Raw genomic sequence first — 27,445 nt, forward strand, 5'->3', positions numbered from 1 at the left:
ATTGCAGGGGGCTCAATGCTGTTATGGTTGTTGATGCATACCCAATGCCACACATCGATGACCTGCTCGATCTGTTGGCCGGGGCCCAGTACTTGACCATCATTGATCTGTACTGGGTATATTGGCAAATCCTCCTGACCTGCGAGGCCAGGGAACGCTTTGCCTTTATCACCCCATTTGGACTGTATGAGTCCACGGTGATGCCATTTGGAAATAAGAATGCCCCTTCCACTTTCCAGGAAATCATTGACACCCTGCTCAAGGAACTTGAAGGGTACATGGTGGTGTACCTGGATGACATTGCAATCTTCAGGTCCCACCTGCGAGGATCACCTGGAGCATCTAGTTCAGGTGCTCAGGTGGAACCACCAGGCAGGATTGACTATTAAGCCAGGGAAGTTGTCAACTGGGCATGAGTGAAATCCTCTACCTGGGTCACTACCAGGTAGGCAGGGGGACTCTGAAGCCAGAGCCTGGGAAAGTGGATGCCATCACATCCTGGCCCACCCCCAAAACCAAGAAGCAGGTGATGTTCTTCTTGGGGACTGCCGGGTACTATAGGAGGTTCGTCCCACACTATAGTAGTCTGGCGAAGCCCCTGACGGACCTCACCAAGGAGAAGCTGCCCTCTGCAGTCCATTGGACAATGGACTGCGAGACAGCCATCCGGGCACACAAAACCGCCTGTCCAGCTTCCTAGTACTACAGGCAGCCGACTTCACACAGCTGTTTGTAGTTCAAACAGTTGTTGGTGACTGGCCTCGGTGCGGTACTCAGCCAGGTGGACTCTACGGGCCCAGAATACCCCGTTTTGTACCTGAGTAGGAAGCTGTTGCCAAAGGAGGTGGCCTATTCCATGATGGAAAAGGAATGCCTATCCATAGTTTAGGTTCTGCAGCGTCTGCAACCCTATCTATATGGGCGCTACATCCTCGTGGAAACAGATCACAACCCACTCAGCTGGTTAAACACTCTTCAGGATGAATGGGAGGTTGTTGTGCTAGAGCTTTGCACTCCAGCAGTACCACTTCATCATTCACCACAAGAAGGGCCATGACCACGGTAATGGCGACGGGTTGTCCTGACAAGGAGAGGTTGTGGACAGGAGAGCGGGGGAACCCAGGAATGTGCTGCTCCATAGCGCCCTCTAAAGGGAGGAGGTGTGAGGATTATTCTGAGAAATATGGGGAGGATTATGACATTCATACATGTCAACCAGCTGTTACAGTCCATGAACACACATCCTGCTCTGCCAGAAATCAGCAAATGGTGGAGGTGACAAATCGATTTAGGACAGTTCCTGAGCAGGAGCAAGCCCCCTGCTGAAAAGCAGGAAGGGAGGTGGGGAACTGCATGATTCAGCAAAACGTCAAAGGACAAGTCCAGTCTGCAAGGAAACGATGTAAGAGTTACAATATTGGGGAGTGCGTCGCTCCCACAAATTAGGCAGGCATATTTCCAGATTTCTGACAGTAAGATGCACATCACCTACATTTCCACTAAATTGTGAGACATGCGTATCCATCAATAATTTAATAACTGGCTGTAGGAAGCCCAAAGACACCCTGTATTTCCTATCTATAGGTAGATAAAATAATAACTGGAACTATAATATTTATATCTTGTCCCCCTAGTGCTGTCTGTGCCCCCTTAGTGCTGTCTGTGCCCCCTTAGTGCTGTCTGTGCCCCCTTAATGCTGTCTGTGCCCCCTTAGTGCTGTCCGTGCCCCCCCCAGTGCTGTCTGTGCCCCCCCGCAGTGCTGTCTGTGCCCCCCCAGTGCTGTCTGCGCTCCAAAGCCATATCTATGCCTCCCAGTGATGATTATGCCCTCAGCGTCTTTTGTGACGTATATATTCTCCCAGCCCCTACAGCGATGTATATGCCCCATCGTCTCCTGTAATGTATATATTACAGGTGGGGCTGGAGCATACACATCACAGAAGGTTTTGGTGGCATATACATCACATTGGAGATGCTGGAGCATATACATCAGTAGAGATGGTGGGGGCATATACATTACAGGAGGGGCTGGGGCATCTCCTGTAATATATATATATATATATATATATACACACAGCAGTCCCAGCATCTCCTATGTGATGTATATGCCCCCAGCCCCTCCTGTGATGTATGTACAGCAGTCCCAGTGTCAGTTGTGATGTATATTATTTACCAATTTTATTATCACAAAGAGTTGACTTGACTCCAGACCGAGACAATCCTGGAAAAGCAGTTGTGAGAAGCAACATGATCAATATCACCGAAAATTAACCGCTGCACCAAAGAGAAGAAGCTCCGACCACCACAGTAGGGGTGAGTTAATTAATTGTTTGACCAAATTTAACCGGGTAATTTTCACATTGATCATTTTGTGCGGCCCCCGATGTTTCGTAAAAATTTACAGATGGCCCCCTGCAGTAAAACGGTTCCCCACCCCTGGTGTACTTTCTGAATGTTGGGGTCAGATGGGTAGGTCCAATGCTTATTAGAAAAAGGATCACTACTGTGCTCATTGAGGCCCTTGGGAAAGAGTATTACATTTTTCTACCAACATTATTTCCTCCTGGGGCAAATCCCATTTTTTTGGTCCGAACAATATACCATCTAGCCCTCAAACCGTCAAGAGGTTAAGATCACAATTATGTTCCAATTTAAATGTTATGCCATTTATGTTCTATCTAAGGTGCCAGCCCCTGCAGTTAGGTAAGGTGTCAATTTAATGGATTGCTAATCTTTTAACTTTGATATAGCCTAGGGATCCCTTTTGGACATCATGCATCTTAGCTCAATTAATGCTTCCTGCCCACATAATTTGTTTATTACTAACATTTTATTTTGTGTCCTCACTTATTCTGTCAAAGACCTTAAAAAATGTATAGACTATGGGAATATTTTGAATGATCAATCCCACCTATCCAATGGGCTGGATAACACAATCAGTGATAGTCCAAATAGAGACATTAGGAAATTCAACCCTCTTGCATGATATTTTCCGTATTTTCCGATGTTCAGCAACTGCTGTTCACTTCAATCTACAGAAACCGGATATGACGTGGTTGTGGATCATATGAGTTTGTGACACATTTATGCTTTGAACCCCTTCATGACTGAGGACGTGCCCGTACACCCTAAATCATGAAGGGGTAATCACCGCCGGCTGCTGCGGAGAGCCTGCGGCAATCCCCACACATGTCTGCTGATTTGTTCAGCAGGCATGTGTGCCTCGCAGGTGCAGGTGGATCCATAATCCACCCACGCCTGTTAACCCCTTGAATCGCGCTGTCAAAATGTCACAGCGTGATTTAAATGCGCACTTACCCGCCGCCTTTGGAAGCCCTGTCACGTAATCATGGGGAGCCGATGGTTGCCATGGTAGCACAGGGTCATGTGATGACTGCTGACGCTATCATGACTCACTTCCTGTTTTTGCTGGCAGAGAGCTGCTTGTAACAGAAAACGAGCATTTCTCTTGGTCTGAGCTGTGCAGCTCTGATCAAGAAAAATGAATAAGTGATCAGACTGCTGATCCTTATAGTCCCCTAGGGGGAATAGTAAAATAAAGAAAAAAGTTTTAAAAAAACAAAGTTCAAATCACCCCCCAGTTGCCACACTAAAAATTAAAGGGTTAAAAAAATAAAAAAATATACATACATTTGGTATTGCTGCGTTCAGAAACGCCTGATCTATCAAACTATAAAATCAACTAAACGGATTGGTAAACGGCGTAGCCGCAAAAAAATTACAAACGGCAAAATTCCATTTTTTGGTTGTCACAAATTTTGCGCAATATGCAATATAACAGGCAATCAAAACGTAGCATCTGTGCAAAGCTGGTACCATTAAAAATGTCAGCTTGAGACACAAAAATAAGCTGTCACTGAACCCCAGATCCCAAAAAATGAGAACCCTACAGGTCACGGAATATGGCGCAAAAAGTGCGCCACTTTTTTTGGACAAACTTCAGAATTTTAACCCCTTAGATTAAAGTAAACCTATACATGTTTGGTGTCTACGAAGTCATACCAACCTGAGGCAACAAAACGATACATCAGTTTTACCATATAATGAACACTGTGAGTAAAATATCCCAAAAACAATCATGCAATCTTACTTTATTTGCAATTTTTCCACACTTGGAATTTGTTTGCCATTTTCCAGCACACTATATGGTTAAACTTATGGATTCAGTTAAAAGTACAACTCGTCCCGCAAAAAAAAAAAAACTCATATGGCAAGATTAACGAAAAAATATAAAAATTACGCCTCTCGGAAGAAGGGGAGCAAAAAAAACCCTGAAAAACGGAATATCGTCCTGGGGATGAAGGAGTTAAGGAACTGTAATTGTGGTTCATATGAATGGAGTAGGCATTCCATGACAATCAGATGTGATGCATTTGTCAAACCGGAAATTATATCGAATGCCGTCCCTGAGAATTGTAACTGGTTTGTTTGATCTCATGGAGCACTTCTGTTCCAAATACACAAAACAAGGGAAGATTCTTGGGACATCAATATTAATATTGGCATTTTGATTGGTTAACGTAACCATTTCAGGTCTACTTAAAATGGAGTGTCCAGTTGTTTCAGAAAGCACTCCAACGTTATTGGCAGAAATCTCTATGTATTGTGGCTACCATAATCCTATGAATGGGAGTCATGAAGACGGAATTACTAGAACTGATGAAGTACCATAATGTCTGATGTCTACACATCGGATGGGTGAAAATGTTCTGTGTTCCTCATATACTGGATTGAATACACATCTTTTTAAGAAATAGATGGTTCATTATATAGTTGTAATTGTGTAACTACAATATTTAGTTGGTTGTTTTAATATTCATCCATCATTTGATTTTGTTCTTATTTTTGGACTAATAGAGGTTGAATAATCCTCTTTCTGTTTCATGACACATACATATGACTAATATACTAAATGTTAGCTGCCCTGATTCTAATTTTAAGTCTAGTTAAAGTTATGTTTAAGATTTCTCACAATCTTCTTATTGCTAGTTTAATATATGGTGGCATGGGTTTCAATAATGAAATGGCATTATCAACCTGTGCTGAAATAATATCTAAAACATGTTCCCTTACCCTTTTCTTCTGTTCCTGGTAGGTGAGATTAACATAAATTTATCATAGGCACATGTAACACTTCTTCCATTTAAACTTATGGATAATACAGTACTCCTTACTGAAGGAGGGGAAGTGAGATCTGTTCACCAGATGTGGGAAAGTAGCCATAATAGAAGCGTGGTGCACGGAGACTCCAGTCCAGCTCCTGTACCCTGTGGTAGTAATGCTAGCAAACAGGTGGAAAAAATCCAGCATTCGCATTAATGGAAAGAATTAAAATCACCTTTATTCCAAAAATGTAAAAGATAGGAATTCTCAAAATATGTGAGAAGGGGAGCAGGCACATTGTCTACGCGTTTCAAGCTCAAAGCTTTGTCCTGACAACCTAATGTCTTTACACAAACAGAAGTGTGCTTGAAATCACCAATAGGAGTAGCGATAAAATTCATAAAAGTAGTTGTGGGAGCAATTTAACTATTAATTGACCAGTACAAATCACAGCAGATGAATAATAATAAATACATATGCACATCAGCCAAAAATTAGCAAACTATAATCAAAAACGCTGAATGCAGATAAACTTAGTAATGAAGACTGAGTACATACACATTGTGTACAATTTTACAGGTAATATTAAATAAATATGTGACAAACGAAAAATGATGAAATAATTAAGTACTATGTTCTGTGAGTAAACACATCAAACTGTTTCATAAATTAAAATCTATGGGATGTCCAATATGTTATTTCATAGTCCATAAAGCTTCATAATAGAACAGTATTTCTATCGATTCACCTATTTAGGTGGGACAATTAACCCTTTAAATCCTAGTCACTGGTGAAAGATTGGTGAAACCACAAAGCAGTCTTGGAAGCAATCATAACTACATGAATAATCAGTAGAAATCACAAGAAGATCCAAATCACCAGATGGAAGCAAAAACTAGTAGGTATAATAAATACATTAAAAAGGAAAGTGTATATACGTTAGTAAACATCCAAAATAACACAATGCTGAGTAATGGACAATAAAGAATGGTGAGATAAATAATGAAATATATTTATAATTTAAATACATCAAATCCATTTTGTAATTTAAACCTGTATAATGTATAACTGCGTATACATTAAATGGAAGTAAACTTGGGACTACAGAACAAGAGAAGGACTTGGGTATTCTCATTACAAATAAGCTGAACAGCAACACTCAATGTCAAGCAGCAGCTGTTAAAGCAAACAAGATTTTAGGGTGTATAAAAAGAGAGATCAGATCCCGTGATCCCAACATATTGTTACCCCTCTATAAATCGCTTGTAAGGCCACATCTGGAATATGGGATCCAGTTTTGGGCTCCACATTTTAAAAAGGACATTCAGAAGTTAGCGTCAGTTCAAAGGCGGGCAACTAGATTACTACAAGGAATGGAGGTCGCCCATATGATGACAGGTTGAAAAAGTTAGATATGTTTAGCTTAGAAAAAAGACGTCTCAGAGGAGATCTCATTTATATGTATAAATACATGTGTGGTCAATATAAAGGACTGCCACATGACCGCTAAATAGGAAAGGGTTCTTTACAGTTGGAGCAGTCATACTGTGGAATGCCCTACCACAAGAGGTAGTAATGGCAGATACTATAACAGCTTTTAAAAAAGGGCTGGATGATTTCCTCAGTACACAAAACATTGTTGGTTATAAATGACTAGCACTTTACACGCTTTGATATCGCTATTGATATCGCTAGCGAGTGTACCCGCCCCCGTCGGTTGTGCATCACGGGCAATTCGCTGCCCGTGGCGCACAACATCGCTTACACCCGTCACACGGACTTACCTTCCCTGCGACGTCGCTCTGGCTGGCGAACTGCCTCCTTTCTAAGGGGGTGGTTCGTGCGGCATCACAGTGACGTCACACGGAAGCCATCCCATAGAAGCGGAGATGAGCGGGCGGAATATCCCGCCCAACTCCTTCCTTCTTCATTTATGGTGGACGCAGGTAAGGAGATGTTCGTCGATCCTGTGGTGTCACACATAGCGATGTGTGAATGCCACAGGAATGACGAAACAACCAGCGGCATGCACCACCAACGATATTATGAAAAGGAGCGATGTGTCAATGATCAACGATTTTTGACGTTTTTGCGATCATTGATCGTCGCTCCTAGGTGCCACACGCTGCGATGTCGCTAACGACGCCGGATGTGTGTCACTAACGATGTGACCCCGACGATATATCGTTAGCGATGTCGCAGCGTGTAAAGCACCCTTTAGTCACTGAATGTAGAACTTGTGGAGGAAGGTTGAACTAGATGGACCTAGGTCTTTTTTTCAACCTTAGTAACTATGTAACCTCTGGGATTTCTAGCGTCTAATTTCAGGATCCAGAAAGCTTTATGCTTAAGTAATGCTTTTTTCCTAGTCATCCCCTCTAGTCAGAAGATTGATCCTTTTAATCCAGTAACAAGGGACAGGTTAAGAATAGCCAGGGCTTCGGCCAGTTTAGAAGGTGAGGGCCCCCCAGCATGATGTATCATGTCGCATGTCATTTGAACCCCTTAATAGATCATATGATAGTTCAAGTGACTAATGCTCAGGTGCACAGCTGCATAAATATAATGAGAAAGACAGTGGTGCGTGTAGCGTGGTGTGCACATTTTTTTCCCTTATGTACAGTGCAATACATAACATAGTGCTATACATAATAGATCAACGTGGGAAATTCATTTTCCCGAGGAGCCACATGAAAATCCGTGACTGTTGGGGAATAAGACTAAAATTAATTCTGCTGCATATCAGTATTAACATAATTCTTTTTTTATTAATATTAATTATGTCACTTAATTGAGAAGAATTAAGTATGCAGAAACCCCCCTATATACAGTATAAGCCCCACATAGCTCCCTGTATACAGTTTAAACATCTACATAGCTCCCTATGTACAGTATGAGCCTTCACATAGCACCCTACATGCAGATTGAGCCCACCCACAGCTTCATATATACAGTATGAGCCCTTAAACAGCCATACATATAGTATAAGCACTAAAACAGCACTTTATATATAGTAGAAGCCTCAGTACTGTATATACAGTAGTATGAGCCCTGACATAACCCCTATATACAGTGTCAACCCTCATAGTCCCTATATAGAGGATAAGCCCTCAAACAGCCTATATATACAGATTGAACCCTTATATAGCTCCTCTATATAGAGTATGAGCCCTCACATAGCCGCTATATACAAGATCAGCCCTCCCATAGCCCCTGCATACAAGATGAGACCTCATATACCCCTGCGTACAGAAAAAGCCCTCAAATAGTTCCATATATACAGTATAAGCCCTCAAATAGCATCATATATACAGTATGAGCTGATTTTAATAAATCATAAAAATAAGTGGGCTCCTGCCCAGTTTTTATAACCAGCGCAAATATAGAAAAGAGCTGGGGAGTGGTATTTTCGGGCTGGGAAGGTCCATGGTTATTGGGCCCTCTGTAGTCTAAAAATAGCAGCCCGCAGCCGCCCCACAATTGGCGCATCCTGGCTCATTCCGATTGTCCTGTTGCAGTAGCAGTCGGGGTAATATATGAGGTTGATATCGGCTGTGATTTGTCAAAAATCACAGCTGCCATCAAGCCCTAGGTTGATAATGGAGAAGTGTCTATTAGATCCCCTTATTACCAACCCTGTAAGTAAGAAAAAAAAAAAAAAAAACACAAACACACAAAAATCTTTTATATTAAATAATAAAAAAAAAACACCTGAAGCTAATTTTTTAACCCGAATACACCCCCACAGGTGCAATGCAATTCACACGACGTCCTGGCTCTGCCACATCCAGAGGCCATGTGAGGGGTGACATTAGAACATATGACTAGGGTGACTAGGGATAAGCGAGTATACTCGTTACTACACGGTACTCGCCGAGTAGTACAGTATCGGGCTACTCGTTACTCTGCAAGTATCCTTGTAATTACTCGTTAGGAGTAGCGAGTTCAATGTAAGTCAATGGGAAATGTGAGTAATTGTCTGCTGGACCCAGAAAGTGTCTGGGGGCTGAGTTAAAGGCTGAAATGGATGCTTAATTGTTTAAAATAATCATACATCTATTTCAGCCTTTTACTCAGCCCCCAGACTGCTTTGTAGGGTCCTGCACGCTGCCCGATGCTTCGTTACCTGGGGCTGCTCTCCCCGTTGCCCAGTCCTTCCCTCCCTGGTGCTGTGTTCCCCGCTGCCTGGTGCTTCGCTCCCTGGTGCTGCGCTCCCTGCTGCTGCGCTCCCTGCTGCCCAGTGCTTCGTTCCCTGGTGTTGCGCTCCCCGCTGCGGCTGTCACACTGCTCCGGCGACTTCTCCTCTTTTGAAAATGCCAGCCGCTCATTATTCCATCTCATATTCACTGCTTCCCCCGCCCATCGACGCCTATGATTGGTTGCAGTCAGACGCGCTCCCACACTGAGAGACAGCAGTCTCACTGCAACCAATTATAGCCACCGGTGGGTGGGTCTATATCATACAGTACAATAAATAAATAATTAAAAAAATGATGTAGAGTCCCCCCCCAATTTTGATAGTCAGCCAAGATAAAACAGTTCAATAGGATAAGGCACTTCCACAATTGTAGAGTTCCGTAAATGGGGTGCTCACGTAGGTTTCGAAACCATATAGGGAGTTAATAAGCATGAGGCACTCCCAGATAAATTGAAAAACGGGATTTTTTTATTGTTATTTCATATTCAGTGCAGTTAAACGTTTCGGTCAATGTATGACCTTCGTCAGTAACTAGCACATGAAATTAACAAATGCACAGGATATCTGGTTTCACAAGTCAGGGATAGCTGTTGGTACACTAATGATTAAGCGTCATTACTGACCGTCTGTATCAAGCGGTATCCACCGCTGTGTGGTCCCTTCACTCTGCAACGCACCCCCCTACTCTGCCTGCCGCACACCCCTCATCCACTCCACCGCTCACACCCCCTCCACTTATTCCCCCGCTGCTCATCCCCCCTCCGCTCACCCCCCCCCCTCACTGTGTGGGCTCACCTCGGGCCTCCGCTGCTCGTATCGCTGACAGGACAGGCTGCCGGAGGCGCAGGTCCGAGGTGAGTGCATGCGGCTGGAAGTGGTGATCGCGGCATGACATCTGTAGTGCAGTGTCTCTAAGGCTGCAGATCACCCCTCCTCGCAGCATGTAATCTTGGACCTCCGATCCTGGCCAGCAGCACAGTATATGGGGGCGCGGGATACAGTCAGCGGGGCATAGAGAAACAGTCAGCCAGGCATAGGGAAACAGCCAGCAGGGCATAGGGAAACAGCCTGGGGGGCATAGGGAAATAGTCAGCATGGCATAGGGATTCAGTCAGCGTGGCATAGGGAAACAGTCAGCAAGGCATAGGGAAATAGCCAACAAGGCATAGGGAAACAGCAACCGGGGCATAGAGAAACAGCCAGCAAGGCATAGGGAAACAGCCAGCGGGGCATAGGAAAACAGTCAGCAGGGCATAGGAAAACAGCCAGCAGGGCATAGGAAAACAGCCAGCGGGGCATAGGGAAACAGTCAGTGTGGCGTAGGATTACAGTAAGTGGGGCATAGGGAAACAGCAAGTGGGGCATTGGGATACAGTGCGGTGCGGGATACAGTGGAGCACTATGCAGCTGGTCTTAGGGACACTTTAGACATTAGGATCACTTTGCGGCCACCAACAAAATGGCCTCACACTGTAATCCTAAACTTCATCTTTCCTTATCCTGTTGGAAACACCCAGGTTGGGAGGGGGAGGTGACATCACACACAGGAGAGCAGATTCCACCCACTTTTACTGTAGCTGTATTGTGAGCTATTTCTACAGCAGGATTTCTGGAGGATTTCAGCAGCTGCTCCCCCTAGTGTTTAAGAGTGGAAAATATCAAACTTTTAATATTTTTTTTATATTTTTCTCGTTTAAAAACAAATAATATTATTTAAACATTACATTAAAACATTAATACTTTATATTTTTTCAGTTATTGAAGAAATATTTTTTTGACAACACCTTCTCTTTAAAGAAGTAGTGTCACCTTGATGTTTTTCCAAGAAATGTTTAGATACCCCTAGCATGGACTTTTTTTTTATCTTTAGGGGCGTTTGGGGAAACATCATGAATATGTTCCACTATTCTTATTTTAAATGTATGTGTGGTACAATCCACATATTGAACAGCACATTTTTAACATCCTATTTAATAAAAAAACATGAGTAATGTTGCAATTTCTGAATGTCTTTATTTTGTAATAAAGTGTACAATTGTGGATATAAACTTGGAATTTTTAAGCATGAATTTACACAGCCTGCTCTTGGACAATCCACATCTAAAATTCCCTTTAGAACAAAGCCAAGTTTGTAGATCATGCATATTAACACAAAACAGACTGGAAGAAATAATTTTCCCTAAAGACTTGACTTTGCATGCAGATTGTTTGATGCCCAGGGCAAGAGTATTCGCCAGAGTTGTGTCCTGATACAAACGTGGGAGATTTTTATGAGAAATGGAAAGAATATCCTGGTAGTTCATACTGTATGATGTAATGAGCGTAATTCTAACTGCTTTATCGATATGCCCCTTACTTTTACTATTATTGTTAAGTAATTCTGATCACAGTTTGGATGTAGCTATGGACTGGGTTTAATTTAATGTTGATTTATTGTATCCCTTGGATGACAATCTATTTTTAATACTGATACTAGCAAAATGAAAGATCATCAGAGCAGGCACATTGGGAGGTTTTTGATGACATGATGGGAATGACAATTGGTGGCATGTAGCACTGAATTACATCCAATGGGTTTTCAATACAGTTTAGTGTGAATGGAACTGTTCTTGTCATTACCCATTAAGAAAACATCAAGAAAAGGTATATTGAAGCCCAGAAATTTCACCTTAATTTTCAAATTAAAGTCATCATTGAGGTATAAAGAAAATAAGGATAAAAGTGTTAACTCATCACCAAATAGACAATAAATCATCTATATATCTGCCATACCTATGATGTTTTTTTGGAATGGATTGGCAGGTAGATATAAGGTAGTTTACTGCTACCATGCTATATAAAGTTTTGCCAAAGACTGAGAGAATTTGTCACCTATAGGACATCCTCGTATCTGCAAAGAATATACCTTTTTGAAAGAAAAAAGATGTTAGTAGGTAAAAAGAATGGAACCTGTAAAGTGTAATTATTAAACAGCAATGAAAATTTATAATACTTATGCTGGTGAAATGACAACGACTCAAGGGCTTTAGTATGGGGGATACAAGAATATAATGCAACCACATAACAAGTAACACAATTATAATTAGAACACCATTCCAATTTATTTATGGTGAATAGAAGTTGTTTAGTATCTTTAATATGGCAGGGTGTTAGTAATACTAAATAAAGGGGGCTTTACACACTGCGATATCGCTAATTATTTATCGTCAGGGTCACGGTGTTTGTGACGCACATCCGGCGTCGTTAGAGACATCGCAACGTGTAACACGTAAGAGCGACCTTAAACGATTGCAAAAGAGACAAAAATCGTTGGTTTTGGAGAGGTCGTCCAAACACCAAAAATCGTTGTCTCGTACGTAGTGATGTTGTTCCTTGTTCCTGTGGCATCACACATCGCTATGTGTGACATTGCAGAAGCGATGAACATCTCCTTACCTGCCTCCACCGGCAATACGGAAGGAAGGAGGTGGACGGGATGTTACGTCCCGCTCATCTCCGCCCCTCCGCTTCTATTGGACGGCTGCCATGTGACATCGCTGTGACCCGCACGACCCGCCCCCTTAGAAAGGAGGCGGATCGCCAGCCAGAACGACGTCGCCTGGCAGGTAAGTACGTGTGACGGGTGTTAGCGATGTTGTGCGCCACGGGCAGCGATTTTCCCGTGACGCACAACCGACGGGGGCAGGTACGCTCGCTAATGATATCGTTACCGATATCGCAGTGTGTAAAGTACCCTTAAGGGTTGTAACAGATTATCCAACTAAAGAGACAAATGTTCAGTTAACGAATGTATACCGGCAACAATGGGACTTAGGGAAGGGGGAAATTGATTTTTGTGTGTTTTAGACAAAGCATGGAATATAGTGGATACTGGCAAATCCCCTATATTGTCCTTGGTGGACAAGAAACCCAGATGCAGCACCTCATGCATTAAAATCAGAGTATTGGTGATTTGATCAATAGGATGACTGGGAATTTTATGATAGATGCATTTATCAAATAACAAGTCCATGACCATATTATGATACAACATTTTAACCAATATAACAATAGATATGCCCCTTATCTGAAGGGTGGATAACAATATTAGGATTTTCATGGAGCTGGGTTATAGCTTGTTTTTGCATAAACAACATATTAGACCTCTTTTACCTTTTTGCAGGCAAAACAATTTGTAAGATCACACTACATAGCATGCTGGAAATCATACATGATAGGCACTAAAGACTAGATAGGATAGAATGAAGGATTAAAAATCCGAATAGAAGGAGGGTCCATATAATGATCTAAACTACTAATCATCAAAATGTTCAGTGAGACTATATAGAGCACATTGTTTCTGAAAATTATTTACATTCAGTGTTTTTGATTATAGTTTGCTAATTTTTGGATATTTTTGCATATGTACAGTGACAACCAAATTGTATCAATGTTTTGAACTTTTTACTTTCAGGCTACATATCTCATTATCCACTACATCTGGAGGTGCGAGACTACCCTCATTTTATAGACCATCATCTTGGCTATTTCATACACAAACATGCCCTGGAACTATTTAGCATATCATTAGTTACACAGATTCTTGTTACATCACTGCATTGTTATTGTTTTGCTCATGATGTTAGTTTAAAAAATATCTTCTTGTATACTACAAATTACAACCTGTTCCCACATTCACTAATAGCTCAGTGTTTTAAATTCATTCCCAGGTGTCACTGTTTCAAATTGATGAGCAGCTATGAAGAAGATTTTGCAAGAAAAGAGAAATGGCATCATCCAGCTCATCGATAGCAGTCTCTCAGCCAAGAAAATTGCCAAACTACATTATGGGAGTGCCATGATAGTTGGAAGAATGCAAAATGAAGTCCGAGCAAAATATCGTAGTCAACAAGTTGGCTCATCACAAGGTCTATCAGTTCTAGCATGAAAAATACGGCAGTAGAGGAGGCTAGTACGCTTTGTAAAAGTGAGATCACAGATGTCCATGCAAACACTGTGCGATACACATTATACAAGTATGGAATGGTGGCCTGAAAAAGGTGAAGAAGCCTCAAATTCAATATTGTCATAAAAAGCGTCAGCTCGAGTTTGCAAAGAAGCATGAAAAGTGGACAGTAGAAGATTGGAAACTAGTAATTTGGGGTGACGAGATGAAAGTCAATAAACTAGGCTCTGATAGGTGCAAATGCGTCTGGAAGAAACCAGGGAAAAAGGGGCTAATGGATTGAGAAATTAATGGAACTGACAAGTTCAGTGGAGGAATCCTTAAGATATAGGATTGTTTTGAGCCAAAGATATTGGATAATTGGCCAGCATCGATGGTGGTCTCAATGCTGAAGCATATGTGAGTGTCCTGCCAGATGAATTACTTTTTACACTCAAATACTTTGGGTATGAAAGGATGACACAGTATTTTAGCAGAAAAATGACCCGAAGCATATGAGATTGGCACAGAAATGGTTCAACGACAATGAGGTAGGGATGTTTGATTGACCCCCACAGTCCCCAGACCTCAACGCAATTGAAGTTCGATGGCTGCTTTTTTGATTTGCATTGCACCAGTCCCCTCTTAATACTTTATGTCTGCTAAAGAAGCAACGGCTCCAAAAGATAGTTCTTCTGCGGTATTTATTCTTCCTTGTGATTTGGTGTTTGATCTTCCCATCAGTGCAGGTCACAATGTCCATCTCTGATCAGGTCATGATGTCCCCTTTGGTTTGAGGTCACAATGTTCCCTTAGGAAGAGGTCACGATATTCCCTTTTTTAGGCTCCAGTGTAACTCAGGCCTTCTCTCATGATCTGTACGTTCATGGACCATTCTATGGAAATGGTGGCTTGAAGCCTGCTTCACTGTCACACCACATTCCTGATACAGATTCTGGCACTAATTCCACCCATCTTGGCCTGACCAGGTCTTTCATATTTAGCTACTTCCACACAACTGTCACCTGACCTGGCACCTCCTCTCTTTTCTTACCTGTGAAAACATACTCTAACTCTAATGTTTGGTTTGCCTACAGGCCTTCTCTCCACTCTTCTTCTGTTTTTACTACCTTCCACCAGCAGATGGGGATATTTACTTGCATTGACCCTTACATCCTCTTACAGGAAGTCACATTGGGGCCACTTTTAAAATTAAGGAGGCATAATGGGGGCACTATTTAATTATGGAGTCACAGTGGGGGAATTATTGATAGGTGGGCAATATTACTATAAGTAAGCATAAGAGGGGCACTATTACTACGTGGAAGTAAAGAGGGGGCACTATTACTATATTAAGGCACAGTGGGGGCACTGTTACTGTCTAGGGCATTATGGATTCTTATATCAGTATGGAATTTGAGTAAAGCTAAGAAAAAAGTGCTATTGCAATGGGCCGAGTTCCTGAGCGCATCCATGCATCTGACAGCCACCTGTGATGAAAATATATGTCACACTTCCTTAAGGGGTAAAAGGCTATCACAATATGGCTCTTCTGATGAAAGTTGAAATCATCTTGTCAACTAAAAGATTCTATTTATCCTTTTCTAATGTATTTTTTTGCTATAAATATACCAATAGTGTATGATATGACAAACTATCAGAGCTATGTGTTCCATTTTCTTAAAAGAAAACATCTTTTATACATTTAGAGAGTGCAGAGTCTTTACATATAGGCAAAAACTAGTACCAAAGCAGCTTGAATGTCAAATGCGTCTCTAAAGTACATAGCCATGTTACATGAATGACAACCTTCAGCAGGGATAATGAAAATGAACAATTTTTGTTAATATTGTGTAAAAACAAACTATCACTATAGATGTTATAAGGAGTATTCTTTTTAGATAATATATTGTGGAAAGCAGATTGATAAAGAAATTGAGGAGAAAGAACAAGAATATGTTGATTAAAGTTTCAAATAATTGGGATTTTTACAGTAAAGAGTAAAGAGTATAGGTTCAAAAGAAAGTCTATGCATCTGCAAAACAAGTAAATTAGGTGAAATTTTTAAAGTATTTTGCAAAACCTTTTGGCAGATGTGTGAATAAATGTAAAGTAGAGATAATATGTTAATAGAATTTGATATATACTTTGAGGGTCCGGCTCACTCTGTTGCTTATGCAGGTAGAGACAGGAACCGTTTCTATTTAAACATCGGCTGGTTTATTAAATCTTCATTAATGACTCTATAGGATAATCACAAAGTGCCTTTTCTCGGGTATAAATTAATGAACAGGAAAATAAAAGTTCATTAGGCACCTCTCTGCCACCTGCGCTGCTCCATGCTCACTATCAGTTCTCCGCTATTCCGTCCCATTGCATCTCCAGTGTTTATTCCAGGACATGGCTTTTGGTAGTAGGCCCCCATTTTAGGTTGGAAGCCGCAACGTAAAGTAATCACTGGGTCTGAGATGCAATGCGAAAGAGGCGTGGAGGAATAGACAGAAGACAAGTAGCAGCAGGATGGCCAGATAGATGAGCAGTGAGGTGAGTGGTTTTTTTCCTTTTTAACTTTTTGCCAGCCTCTTTATCCCCACACTGCTTCCTGCCTTCATTTCTGGTCCTCTGTGCCTTTATCGCATCACATCTTCAGCCTGGTGTTTAGTCTATATTTTGGTTTTCTGTCTGTGAACAGACCCTGAAGTATAGTGTACATGGTCCAGGGCCTACTCGAGGCTGGAAATCGGGCTACTGATGCAACGCGATGGAGGCTTGGACTGTCGACAAAGAGCAGTGGGAGTAACGGAAAAGTATAGCAGTGAGATGTGTATTTACTTCATTTCTAATATCTTACGTTTTATTATGTTATAAATAAATAATCTTTATTTTTATATTGTGCCAACATATTCTGCAGAAATTTACATCTGTCAGCAACATTGTCCCCATTGGGGCTCACAATCTAAATTCCGTATCTGTATGTCTTTGGAATGTAGGAAGAAACCGCCGCAAATATGGGGACAACATATGTGGACAACCCCTTACAGATGGTGTCATTGGTGGGATTTCAACTCAGGACTCCAACACTGCAAGACTGCAATACTAACCACTGAGCCACCGTGCCACCCACTCGAAATCTACACAAAGCATAATAAAGAACATTCAATTGACGGAGAATAACTTCTCTGCTAATTGAATTTTTCTGGTAATATTAGATTAGTATGAACCGGCAAATTTCAATTTTGCCTCATACGCTTATCTATAGTGTCAAGTTAGCAATGTCTACAGTACATTATCTATCTATATATCTAACTATCTGTACTTGAATGATAAATGTGTCCTCCTCATCTTTTCTCTTGGTTTGAAAAAATCCAAATAAGTAAAGCGGAACGTATGGGGGTTTTTTGTGTTTTTTTTTTAATTATTCATCTCACGACAATCATTTTGGGACCTCTTTAGCCATAAATAAAGGTAAGAAAAGACACATCTAAATATATAAATTGTATTATATTAACCCCTTAATGACCTCGGGCAGTAAAGTTACGTCCTAGCGGTCATAATGTTAATCCCCACCTGCTGCTTTGGGCTGCAGGAAGGGATCTACGCACATGTCAGCTGATTTATACAGCTGACATCTGTGCCTAGAAGGTACAAGTGGAATCGCTATCCACCTGTACCTGTTAGCCCTTAAATGGTGCTGTCAAGATGTGACAGCACCATATTAACGGCGATCGCTGTAGATCTGTACTCACAGGCTGATACCAGAAGTCACGTGACATAATCACGTGGATCCGTTGGTTGTAATGGTAGCACAGGGTCATGTGATGACTCCTGTAGCTCACGTGACTAAGGACCTGTAAGAAGTAGCCGAGAACTGCAGTTTACAGGAGATGATCATTTCTCCTGGTCTGAATGATGTTGCCCTGATCGGGAGAAATGAATGAGCGATCAGACTGCTGATCCATATAGTCCCCTAGGGGTACGAGTAAAATAAAAAAGTTTAAAACAAGTTTTTAAAAATTAAAAAAATAAATAAATAAAAACACCTAAAAGTTCAAATTAGCCCCCCTTCGCCCCACTTAAAATTAAAGGGTGAAAAATATAAAAAATATACACACATTTGGTATTGCTGCATTCAGAAATGCCCGATCTATCAAAATATAAAATCAATTAATCTGATTGGTAAACGGCGTAGAAGCAAAAAATTCCAAACACCAAAATTAAATTTTTTGGTTCCCACATATTTTGCACAAAATGCAATAACAGGCGATCAAAACGTAGCATCGATGCAAAAATGGTACCGTTAAAAATGTCAACCCGAGACGCAAAAAAGAAGCCATCCATGAGCCATAGATCCCGAAAAATGAGAACACTATGGGCTATGGAAAATGGTGCAAAATGTACACCACTTTTTCGGACACATATTTGATTTGTTTTAACCCTTTAGATAAAAGTAAACCTATACATGTTTGGTGTCTACGAACTCGCACCAACCTCAGGCATTACAACAACACATCAGTTGTATCATATAGTGAAAGTGGTGAATAAAATATCCCAAAAACAATAATGCAATCGCATATTTTTTGCAATTTTTCCGCATTTGGAATTTTTTTTGCCGTTTTCCAGTACACTGTATGGCAAAACTCATTGCTTCATTTAAAAGTATCTCTTTAAATATATAAATTATATACCTATTTATTCAATTATTATGGCAACTATGTGAACGCTATTGGCAATGTATATTAGTGTAATTCATTTTCATGGTACATCTACATATCTTGATGCGTACGCATGAACGTTCTTTTCTTCTACTTCAGAATTATACTTATAGCACATGCACATTGATAATGCTGGGTGCCATACACCTCTTCTGTGTGAATAACAAAACTGCGTAAAAAGAGATATGCGCATTAGCGATGTAAATGAGAGCTGTGTTTACAGCGCTCGCCGTTCAAAAGCACTGATACGATCACTTACATTTCTCAGTTTCACTATCAGACCAGGGACTTGGCACTTGCGCATTTGCGACTTCCGGACGCCTGAAGCACCATGCAGACCGCCGCATACCGGTACCTTGTTTAGACATTTTAAATGTATATAAATATGTGTATGTGTGTCCATACATCCAGTATTCTCCTTATTTCCCTGATGAAGCTTGTCTTTACAAGCGACACGCGTTGGGTGGGGGTTAATGAACATCTTAACGTCATGTCAGCATTGATTCTTAGATAGTGATGGGACCTTTTCTACATATATGGTTGTGACAGTGTGGAAATCTAATGCAGGTTGTATACTGATTTATCTTATGGTCTTACTTGCTATTGTTAAATCGGTGTTTATTGGATCCTAATATCTCAGACTGAGTCCAGCCTTATTGTTATTTTTTGTCCTTATTGAGGGCTTGTATATATGGACATGTTTTGACTTATTTTCCTGCCAATATTGTTATTCACGGTCTATATAAATTGATTCTGATGGAATTTTGCCCATTATATTTTTGCTCTACATATGCTGCATACATGATGGATGGAATTTGGTTTTAATATGTTTTTTATCTTTTGTCTAAATAAACATGTTTGAAATTTTGTATATATCTGTGAGTTGAGTGCATATTTTGGCCCAAGCCTTTTCTCTCTTCCCTGTATTGCTTCCTTTTGGGCCTATGCACCCTCACACAAGTATTGAGTTAATATTTCCTTAGTGTTGTGCATTCCCAACTTTCTCTTTTTGGGTTTTTTTTTCATTTAAAACTACAGCTTATTCTGTAAAAATCGAGCTTTCACATAACCAGATTGATTGAAAAATAAAAAAGTTACGTCTCTCGGAAAAATGGCGAAGAAAAAACGGAAAGCACAAAATCGTCTGATTGTGAAGGGGTTAATGAATTTAACCATTTTAATTTTAACATGTCGATACATGAAATATTTTACAGGTAAATGCCTTTTAACATGGTTTTCAAAATGTAATACATTTTTACAAAATGTAATATTACAAAATGTAATACACTTTTATACATCAAATTACCAACTGCAAATGATAGGAATTGCAGATTTTTCACAAATGTCTACTGGATTAATCTGCATGATAATTTGCAGCAGTTAGAGCATAGTGCAACACATTTCCATGCTCTTTGTAAGCCATGTTTGTTAAAGCTCGATTCGCCTGCATCATGTGGTACATTTTTGTGAAATTTCATGGTAGATTGCAAACATAAAAATTTCCCCCAAAACTGTTAAATCCAGCCTAAACTCACAAATGTGTAAAATCATCATTTCTAGTAAAATAACATTGATTATACAGGGAATTCTCAGAGCTTGCCCCTTAAATGTTCTCTGCAGATATTAATGTCTTCGTATTGCAGTAGATGGCAGCAAGACCCAAGCTGAAACAGCTAAAGCCACAAAACTTCCCTGATGTGCTGTGATGATGCTGATATGTATGGCTTACAATTTACTACTTAATCCTTAATATAAACCTTAACTCTAGATATTAATTAAGCCGTTTCTCCATGGAAGAAATTAATTCATCATATTTATCTAAGAGAGTGAAATTGTAAAGTTTTTTCTATATGACAAAAAACAAACACAAAACAAAAGATTTTACATATATTTATGTGATCTTTCAGATTTATAAAATAAATACTTTAGACATGCTTAAGGAAGACCTGTCATTTTTCTTGACATCTCTGTGTTAACATTTACCTCCGAAGCAACTCGTCTCAGAACTCTACATAGTGCCTTTCCTGTGTTATTCCTTAAGACCACAAATGCACATATACAGTGGAGTGAATAATTTTTTGATACACTTGCAATTTTGCATGTTTTCCCACCTACAAAGAATGGAGAGATCTGTATTTTTATCTTAGGTATATTTCAACTATGACAAACAGAATGTAAAAATATCCAGAAAATCACATTGTATGATTTTTAAATAATTAATGTGCATTTTATTGTATGAAATAATTATTTGATCACCTAACAATCAGCAAGAATTTTGGTTCTCATAGACCTGTTATTTTTTCTTTAACCCCTTCAGCCCCTGGGCATTTTGTGTTTTTCCGTTTTGTTTTTTTCCTCTCTTTCTTCCGAGAGCCGTAACTTTATTTTTCCATCAATCTTGCCATATGAGGTCTTATTTTTTGCGGGACGAGTTGTACTTTTAAATGAAACCATAAGTTTTACCATATAGTATACTGGTATATGGCAAAAAAAATCCAAGTTCGGAAAAATTGCAAAAGAAGTGTGATCGCACAATAGTTTTTGGGATATTTTATTCACTGTGTTCACTATATGGTAAAACTAATGTCATTGTGCTGCCTGAGGTCATTGCGAGTTTGTAGACACCAAACATGAATAGGTTTACTTGTATTTAAGGGGTTAAAAAAAATTCACAAGCTTGTCCAAAAAAAGTGGCGCACGTTTTGCGCCATTTTCCAAAACCCATAGTGTTCTCATTTTTCGGGATCTGAGGCTTAGTGACGGCTTATTTTTTGCGTCTCGAGCTGACGTTTTTATCGGTACCATTTTTGTGCAGATGCTACGTTTTGGTCGCCTGTTATTGCATTTTGCGCAAAATTTGGGGCAACCAAAAAACGTAATTTTGGCGTTTGGAATTTTTTTGCCGCTACGCCGTTTACTGATCAGATTAAATGATTTTATATTTTGATAGATCAGGCTGTCTAAGGACACCAGGGACAAAATTGTAGACCTACACAAGGCTGGGATGGGCTACAGGAAAAGAAGCAAGCAGCTTGGTGAGAAGGCAATGACTATTGGCACAATTATCACAAAATGGAAGAAACACAAGATGACTGTCAATCTTAAGGTGGTGTCACACACAGCGACGACGACAACGACGTCGCTGCTACGTCACCATTTTCTGTGACGTTGCAGCGACGTCCCATCGCTGTCGCTGTGTGTGACATCCAACAACGAGCTGGCCCCTGCTGTGAGGTCGTTGCTCGTTGCTGAATGTCCTGCTTCATTTTCTCGTCGGCGCTCTCCCGCTGTGACGCACACATCGCTGTGTGTGACAGCGAGAGAGCGACGAAATGAAGCGAGCAGGGAGCAGGAGCCGGTGTCTGGCAGCTGCGGAAAGCTGTAGCCACTGTAAACATCGGGTAACCAAGGGAAGACCTTTCCCTGGTTACCCGATATTTACCTTTGTTACCAGCCTCCGCCGCTCTTGTTGCTAGTGCCGGCTCCTGCTCTGTGCACATGTAATTAATTAATTAACCCGATGTGTATTGTAGCTAGGAGAGCAAGGAGCCAGCGCTAAGCAGTGTGCGTGGCTCCCTGCTCCCTGCTCTCTGCACATGTAGCGACGTTATGATCGCTGCTGCGTCGCTGTGTTTGACAGCTAAGCAGCGATCATAACAGCGACTTACAAGGTCGCTGTTACGTCACAGAAAATGGTGACGTAACAGCGATGTCGTTGTCGTCGTCGTTATGTGTGACACCAGCTTTACTCTGACTGAGGGCTCCTTGCAGTATCTTGCCTCATGGAGTAAAGATAAGGGCTCCATGCAATTTCTTGCCTTATGGGGTAAAGATAATGCTGAGAAAAGTCAAGAATTAGCCCAGAATGACACACGAAGACCTTGTCAATAACCTGAATAGAGCTGGGACCATAGTGTCAAAGATTACTTTTAGTAATACACTACGCCATCATTGATCCCGCAGCACACGCAAGGTCCCCCTGCTCATGTCCAGTCCCATTTGAAGTTCACTAATGACCATCTGAATGATCCAGAGGAGACGTGTGGTAAGATGAGACCAAAATAGAACTTTTTGGTATCAACTCCACTCACAGTGTTTGGAAGAAGAAGTATGGGTACAACCTTAAGGACACCATCCCAACCATGAAGCATGGGGATGGAAACATCATACTTTGCTGGTGATTTTCTGCAAAGGGGACAGGACATCTGCACTGTATTGAAGGGAGGATAGATGGGGCCATGTAATGCGAGATTTTGGCCAACGACCTCCTTCCCTTATTAAAAACATTTAAGATGAGTTGTGGCTTCTAGCATGACAATGACAATGTACAGCCAGGACAACTAAAGGTAGTTTCACATTTGCGTTGTTTTGACGGAAACGGGACCTGTCAGAAATGCAGTACAGTTCATTTATTTACAGTGGAAGCGCGACACCATGCGGTTGTGTGCTTCATACACAACCCGCATGTGTCCGCATGATGTCGCGCTTACACTATAATTAAATGAACTGTACTGCATTTGTGACGGGTCCCATTTCTGTCAAAACAACGCAAATGGGAAACTACCCTAAGGAGTGGCTCCGTAAGATGTAGCCAGTCTTCAGACCTGAACCCAATAGAAATGGAGGAGTGGGCCAAAATCCCTGCTGCCATGTGTGCAAACTTGATCAAGAGCTATAGGAAATATCTGACATCTTTAATTGCAAAAAAAGTTTCTGTATCAAATATGCAAATTAATTATTTAAAAATCAACAATGTGATTTTCTAGATTTTGTTTGAATTCTGTCTGTTACAGTTGAAGTTTACCTATGATAAAAATTACAGACTTCTCCATTCTTTGTAGGTTTGAGAACTTGCAAAATCAGCAGTGTAACAAATACTTATTTTCCTCACTGTAGTTTTTATTAGTCAAGGTTAAACTATGGGGGAATTCTATTTTTTTATTTTAATTTGATAGATCTGGATGACTTAACAGAGTCTACCCAAAAACTGTATTTGAACTGGGAAAATACACTGGACAAGTATAGATTATACTGAGCGGTGGATCTGTTTTTCTCAGACTGACTACAAAATAAATTCTATAGATAAATTTAGGAAAACAAGTGAACATTTCTTTCTGTGACACCGGGCAAGTTAATTTCTTCTTTAAAGGTAACCTGTCAGCAGGTTTCCTACCGCAAACTAATGGAATCTAAATAAAGTTTCTGTAAAGGAAATGAACTTTATATACTTTTTGTAAAGAAGCAATTTTCTGTTTTTTTTTTTTAGGAATCTATTGAACAATTTCATGGAGTGGTGAATGTGCAGTAAAGTCCCGGTGAAGTTGAAAGAGCCAGATTATTGACCTGCGCATGTGCCTCCCGAGGAAATGAAGGAGCATGTGTGGGTAGTGATGGCCGATCCCCCCAATGGTTGGGATCGGGGAGACTTGCCCAATCATTTTGTAAACATCGGGATCGGGATTGAGATAACACGATCTTGCGTCTGATCACCAATCTCGAGCTTTACAGTTATGTGATAAGGCGGGGGTGGGGGCTGTAAAATAAAGAATATCATTGATAATAATCATTGTCATTATACTTACAGGTCCTGCGACGCATCCTGCAGACTCTGCCTCTCGGCCGCTGCTTCCGAGTCCGATCATCACTGTGCCCTCCCGGTGACCACCACTCATGATAGGACCTTCCGTGACGTCATAATGATGTGACCAGTCACATGTGAATGTTGTATTATCTCATTGGCTACAGACTGCTCACATGACTATGACGTCATGCAAGGTCCTGTACTATCAGTGGATAGGGATGGCATGCTCGCTGGTACTCAGTGCTTGCCCTTGCATGTCAGTACTCGAGATACTCAGCGCGCGCCGATTGCCGGCGAGATGCTTGGGCACATGCTTGGCTCCCCCTCCCTGCATATTGGCACTCTTTACAGAGTCAGCCCACATACAGGGATCGGCTGCCACACACTGTAATGCCACAGCAGGTGAATAGCGGCACCGGGAATCAGGTGATCAGAGGTCACTGTTGCTATAGTAACCTGCTCCTTAGGTTACTCTGGCAACAGTGGCATCGGTGACATTACCGCTAACCAACCTGCAGACTCTGCTCACTCACTGAGTGATTAGACAGTACGGGGAGCAGAAGCATTCTCCCCCCCATGTGATATAGCAGAGCTAGATCAGTGACAGAATAAAGAAGACCAGGATCATGGAGGGGTGAGAGGGAGTAATAAAGATGGAGTCCCTAAGTGTGTCTGTGTATTTATTTCTAATAAAGTATTTTTTCTCTGTGTGGTGTCTTTTTTTAACCCTTTATTGGAGATTCCTAATGGCCAGGTCAACCTTGGCCTGACATTAAGAATCTTGTGCTTAATATGAACTGGTAAAACAAAGCTGGTATAAACCCCTTATTATCCAGCATGCCACCCACCATCAGGGCCGCTGGAAGAGTTGGATACAGCACCAGAAGATGGCGTTTCTATGAAAGCGCCATTTTCTGGGGTGGCCATGAACTGCAATTTGCAGCAGGGGGGCCAGTAAGCTTGGGCTACCCTGCACTGCAGATTCCAATCCCCAGCTGCCTAGTTGTACCTGACTGGGCACAAAGCGAAGCCCACTTTGTTTTTTTTTTTTTAATTATTTCATGAAATTCATGAAATAATTAAGAAAAGGGCTTCCCTATATTTTTAGTTCCGAGCCGGGTACAAATAAGCAGCTGTGGGTTGGGGCAGCCGTACCTGCCTGCTGCATCTGGCTAGCATACAAAAATATGCCCACATAATTTTTTCTTTTGCCATTTTTTTGGGATTTTCCATAGCCAGTGAAGGTAATACCAAGCAGTGGGGGTTATCCGTCAGTAGTTGCTTGGATTATCCTTAGCTAGCAATAGAAAATTCTGTGGGAGCCCACACATTTTTTTTTAAATTATTTTTTAAATAACTGAAAAAAATAAATAAAATAGGACTTCCCTGTATTATGATTGCCAGCCAAGGTAAAGCCAGGCAGATTGGGGTGGCAGCCACTAGCCGTCTGCTTTATGTGCGCTGAGAATCAAAAATACAGCAGAGCGCTACGTCCTTTTTAAAAATTATTTATTTTTATACAACTATATATTATGTACATATATATATATATATATATATATATATATATATATATATCTGGCAAAAATTATGAGACCACTGCAAAATTTTTATTTTTTCTGATTTTTCTCTTTATAGGTATATTTTTGAGTAAAATGTAAACTTTTAATCTATAAACTACTGACAACATGTCTCTGAATTTCCAAGCTATACATTTTGTATTTATTTTCTGAAAATACTAGTTTATAAAATAAAAGAACAATTTGCACTTTACTCAAAAATATACCTATAAAGAGAAAAATCCGAAAAACCAGCTGTCTCTTAATTTTTGCCAGAGCTATATATATATATATATATATATATATATTCATATATATATATATATATATATATATATATATTTATATAAATATATATATATATATATATATATATTGTACACAATATATAGTTGTATAAGAATAGTTTAAAAAAAAAACAGCGCTCCGCAGTATTTTTGATTTTCAGTGCAGATAAAGTGGATGGCTACAGGCTGCTACCCCCACCTGCTTGGCGTTACCTTAGCTTTAGGGAGGACAATTAATTTATTTTTCTTTTAAATAATTATAAAAAAAATTGCGGGGGCTCCCGCCGTATTATGATCGTAAGTCAGGTAAAGCCAGACAGCTGGGGGCTGGGATTCTCTGCAGCCCATAGCCGCCCCTGGAAATGCCGCATTGCTTCTTAGTGCCATTTTCTAGGCGCTTTACCCACCTGATCAGTGGCCCTGGTGCCAGGTGGCTTGCTGACTAATAAAGGGGTTAATACCAGCTTTGTATTCTCTGATGGTACTAAGCCCGAAATTCATGGTGTGACACCAAATTAGACATGGCCACCATGAATTTCTAGTAAACAATAAAAAAAAAACACAACACAGAGAAAATGTTTTGTTAATAAAGCAAAAAAAAACATTTAGAGACTCCATCTTTATTATAAAAAAAATCCATAGTCCGAAGAAATCCACAGGGACAGCAATGTCAGCTTCATCACTCTGTACAGACAGTCTATACACAGTGAGAAGCAGAGTGCATCATCAGCTCTGCTACATCGCTCTGTACAGAGCGATGTAGCAGGCTGACAGTGAGGGTATGATTGCACTTGCATCTCGCATTGCAGCACCTCGCACCTGACTCTCTCCGTACAGAAGCGCATCAGCTGCATGGAAATACATGCAGATGATCCACTCCTGTCGGGAGATTGTGCACCGTGATGCGAAACTCACACAGTGACAATGAGAGTTCAGTTACCAGGACCTTCAATGTCGTCATAGTCATGTGAGAAGTCTGTAAGCCAATCAGCATTCACACCAGACTGGTCAAATGCTATGACGTCATTGAAGGTCCTGTAAGTCAGTGCTGGTTATCAGC

The sequence above is a fragment of the Anomaloglossus baeobatrachus genome, chromosome 5 (assembly GCF_048569485.1).
Source record: "Anomaloglossus baeobatrachus isolate aAnoBae1 chromosome 5, aAnoBae1.hap1, whole genome shotgun sequence".
Classification (NCBI taxonomy): Eukaryota; Metazoa; Chordata; class Amphibia; order Anura; family Aromobatidae; genus Anomaloglossus; species Anomaloglossus baeobatrachus.